The sequence below is a fragment of the Platichthys flesus genome, chromosome 20, assembly GCF_949316205.1.
Source record: "Platichthys flesus chromosome 20, fPlaFle2.1, whole genome shotgun sequence".
In the NCBI taxonomy this organism is placed as follows: Eukaryota; Metazoa; Chordata; class Actinopteri; order Pleuronectiformes; family Pleuronectidae; genus Platichthys; species Platichthys flesus.
The window spans coordinates 1,923,054-1,927,695 of record NC_084964.1 but is presented as its reverse complement, the minus strand read 5'-3'; the positions used below and the strand labels follow the sequence as shown (position 1 = coordinate 1,927,695).

Here is a 4,642-nt window from a genome sequence, read left to right as displayed (position 1 = left end):
AGAATGCAAGAAATATGTTTCATGAGAAGTAAAACCCTCTTGTATGAAAACAACCTAGGTCTGAGATAATGATGAGATTACAGAATAAGTTTTACTTTTAAAGTTTTCAGCACAAGTTCCGTGAACAAAAACACCCTGAACCATGTTGTCCAATTCTTTCGCAAGAAGATCAAACCAACGCTTGTCATTGGTTAGGGATTCAATCTCTTGCAGTTAGTATGAACTCTATGGAATGTATTTGCTCTGAAGTATCCTTTAATATGGAGTCTTTTAAGATAGACTTTGATCTGCATGCTGGTGCTCAATTCCTAACCTTAAAATCTCCATAGCCCAACATGGGGCTCGAACCCATGACCCTGAGATTAAGAGTGTCATGCTCTACCGAACTGATCTGGCGCTTCTTCCAAATAACTTCCCATCACAATAGAAATGTTAGAATGCATGAAATATGTTTCATGAGAAGTAATACCCTCTTGTATGAAAACAACCTAGGTCTGAGATAATGATGAGATTACAGAATAAGTTTTACTTTTAAAGTTTTCAGCACAAGTTCCGTGAACAAAAACACCCTGAACCATGTTGTCCAATTCTTTCGCAAGAAGATCAAACACACGCTTGTCATTGGTTTGGGATTCAATCTCTTGCAGTTTTCCATTCTAGTTTAGCTTTATAATCTAGACAAATTGATGGGTTCAATATATATATAATATTCTGATCAGCCGTTGATGTTTGCGAACTCTATGGAATGTATTTGCTCTGAAGTATCCTTTAATAAGGAGTCCTTTAAGCTAAGACTTTGATCTGCATGCTGGTGCTCAATTCCGAATCTCAAAAGATTCATAGCCCAACGTGGGGCTCGAACCCACAACCCTGAGATTAAGAGTCTCATGCTCTACCGAACTGAGCTAGCCGGACATCTTCCTTATAACTTCCCAACACAATAGAAATGTTAGAATGCAAGAAATATGTTTCATGAGAAGTAATACCCTCTTGTATGAAAACAACCTAGGTCTGAGATAATGATCAGATTACAGAATACATTTTACCTTTAATGTTTTTGAGCACAAGTTCCATGAACAAAAACAACCTGAACCATGTTGTCCAATTATTTCGCAAGAAGATCAAACCAATGCTTGTCATTGTTTAGGGATTCAATCTCTTGCAGTTTTCCATTCTAGTTAAGCTAGATAATCTAGACAAATTGATGGGTTCAATATATATATAATTTTCTGATCAGCCGTTGATGTTTGCTTGGTGTGTGTGAACACTATGGAATGTATTTTCTCTGAAGTATTCTTTAATAAGGAGTCTTTTAAGCTAAGACTTTCATCTGCATGCTGGTGCTCAATTCCTAACCTTAAAATCTCCGTAGCCCAACATGGGGCTCGAACCCACGACCCTGAGATTAAGAGTGTCATGCTCTACCGAACTGAGCTGGCTCTTCTTGCAAATAACTTCCCATCATAATAGAAATGTTAGAATGCAAGAAATATGTTTCATGAGAAGTAAAACCCTCTTGTATGAAAACAGGCGGTTTAGTTCCGTGAACAAAAACCGCCTGGACAATGTTGTCCAATTCTTTCGCAAGAAGATCAAACACACGCTTGTCATTGGTTTGGGATTCAATCTCTTGCAGTTTTCCAGTCTAGTTTAGCTTTATAATCTAGACATATTGATGGGTTTAATATATATATAATATTCTGATCAGCCGTTGATGTTTGCGAACTCTATGGAATGTATTTGCTCTGAAGTATCCTTTAATAAGGAGTCCTTTAAGCTAAGACTTTGATCTGCATTCTGGTGCTCAATTCCGAATCTGAAAAGGTCCATAGCCCAACGTGGGGCTCGAACCCACGACCCTGAGATTAAGAGTCTCATGCTCTACCGAACTGAGCTAGCCGGGCTTCTTCCTTATAACTTCCCATCACAATAGAAATGTTAGAATGCAAGAAATATGTTTCATGAGAAGTAATACCCTCTTGTATGAAAACAACCTAGGTCTGAGATAATGATCAGATTACAGAATAAGTTTTACCTTTAATGTTTTCAGCACAAGTTCCGTGAACAAAAACACCCTGAACCATGTTGTCCAATTCTTTCGCAAGAAGACCAAACCAACGCTTGTCATTGGTTAGGGATTCAATCTCTTGCAGTTTTCCATTCTAGTTAAGCTAGATAATCTAGACAAATTGATGGGTTCAGTATATATATCATTTTCTGATCAGACATTGATGTTTGCTTGGTGTGTGTGAACTCTATGGAATGTATTTGCTCTGAAGTATCCTTTAATAAGGAGTCTTTTAAGCTAAGACTTTCATCTGCAAACTGGTGCTCAATTCCTAACCTTAAAATCTCCATAGCCCAACGTGGGGCTCGAACCCACGACCCTGAGATTAAGAGTGTCATGCTCTACCGAACTGATCTGGCGCTTCTTCCAAATAACTTCCCATCATAATAGAAATGTTAGAATGCAAGAAATATGTTTCATGAGAAGTAAAACCCTCTTGTATGAAAACAACCTAGGTCTGAGATAATGATGAGATTACAGAATAAGTTTTACTTTTAAGTTTTCAGCACAAGTTCCGTGAACAAAAACACCCTGAACCATGTTGTCCAATTCTTTCGCAAGAAGATCAAACACACGCTTGTCATTGGTTTGGGATTCAATCTCTTGCAGTTTTCCATTCTAGTTTAGCTTTATAATCTAGACAAATTGATGGGTTCAATATATATATAATATTCTGATCAGCCGTTGATGTTTGCGAACTCTATGGAATGTATTTGCTCTGAAGTATCCTTTAATAAGGAGTCCTTTAAGCTAAGACTTTGATCTGCATGCTGGTGCTCAATTCCGAATCTCAAAAGATTCATAGCCCAACGTGGGGCTCGAACCCACAATCCTGAGATTAAGAGTCTCATGCTCTACCGAACTGAGCTAGCCGGACATCTTCCTTATAACTTCCCAACACAATAAAAATGTTAGAATGCAAGAAATATGTTTCATGAGAAGTAAAACCCTCTTGTATGAAAACAACCTAGGTCTGAGATAATGATCAGATTACAGAATACATTTTACCTTTAATGTTTTTGAGCACAAGTTCCATGAACAAAAACAACCTGAACCATGTTGTCCAATTATTTCGCAAGAAGATCAAACCAATGCTTGTCATTGGTTAGGGATTCAATCTCTTGCAGTTTTCCATTCGAGTTAAGCTAGATAATCTAGACAAATTGATGGGTTCAATATATATATAATTTTCTGATCAGCCGTTGATGTTTGCGAACACTATGGAATGTATTTTCTCTGAAGTATTCTTTAATAAGGAGTCTTTTAAGCTAAGACTTTCATCTGCATGCTGGTGCTCAATTCCTAACCTTAAAATGTCCGTAGCCCAACATGGGGCTCGAACCCACGACCCTGAGATTAAGAGTGTCATGCTCTACCGAACTGAGCTGGCTCTTCTTCCAAATAACTTCCCATCATAATAGAAATGTTAGAATGCAAGAAATATGTTTCATGAGAAGTAAAACCCTCTTGTATGAAAACAGGCGGTTTAGTTCCGTGAACAAAAACCGCCTGGACAATGTTGTCCAATTCTTTCGCAAGAAGATCAAACACACGCTTGTCATTGGTTAGGGATTCAATCTCTTGCAGTTTTCCATTCTAGTTTAGCTATATAATCTAGACAAATTGATGGGTTTAATATATATAATTTTCTGATCAGACGTTGATGTTTGCTTGGTGTGTGTGAACTCTATGGAATGTATTTGCTCTGAAGTATCCTTTAATAAGGAGTCTTTTAAGCTAAGACTTTGATCTGCATGCTGGTGCTCAATTCCGAATCTCAAAAGGTCCATAGCCCAACGTGGGGCTCGAACCCACGACCCTGAGATTAAGAGTCTCATGCTCTACCGAACTGAGCTAGCCGGGCTTCTTCCATATAACTTCCCATCACAATAGAAATGTTAGAATGCAAGAAATATGTTTCATGAGAAGTAAAACCCTCTTGTATGAAAACAACCTAGGTCTGAGATAATGATCAGATTACAGAATACATTTTACCTTTAATGTTTTTGAGCACAAGTTCCATGAACAAAAACAACCTGAACCATGTTGTCCAATTATTTCGCAAGAAGATCAAACCAATGCTTGTCATTGGTTAGGGATTCAATCTCTTGCAGTTTTCCATTCTAGTTAAGCTAGATAATCTAGACAAATTGATGGGTTCAATATATATATAATTTTCTGATCAGCCGTTGATGTTTGCTTGGTGTATGTGAACTCTATGGAATGTATTTGCTCTGAAGTATCCTTTAATAAGGAGTCTTTTAAGCTAAGACTTTCATCTGCATGCTGGTGCTCAATTCCTAACCTTAAAATCTCCATAGGCCAACGTGGGGCTCGAACCCACGACCCTGAGATTAAGAGTCTCATGCTCTACCGAACTGAGCTAGGCGGGCTTCTTCCTTATAACTTCCCATCACAATAGAAATGTTAGAATACAAGAAATATGTTTCATGAGAAGTAAAACCCTTTACCTTTAATGTTTTCAGCACAAGTTCCGTGTACAAAAACACCCTGAACCATGTTGTCCAATTCTTTCGCAAGAAGATCAAACACACGCTTGTCATTGGTTTGGGA

General features: G+C 37.9%; 2 non-coding genes across 2 annotated transcripts; both read right to left on the bottom strand.

The window, feature by feature from the left end:
- Positions 1-1,830: 1,830 nt before the first annotated feature.
- Positions 1,831-1,904, bottom strand: trnak-cuu (transfer RNA lysine (anticodon CUU)). The gene has a single exon. It is a non-coding gene; the product is annotated as a tRNA-Lys (tRNA).
- Positions 1,905-3,858: 1,954 nt separating this feature from the next.
- On the bottom strand, positions 3,859-3,932 carry trnak-cuu (transfer RNA lysine (anticodon CUU)). The gene has a single exon. It is a non-coding gene; the product is annotated as a tRNA-Lys (tRNA).
- Between the last annotated feature and the right edge of the window lie 710 nt (positions 3,933-4,642).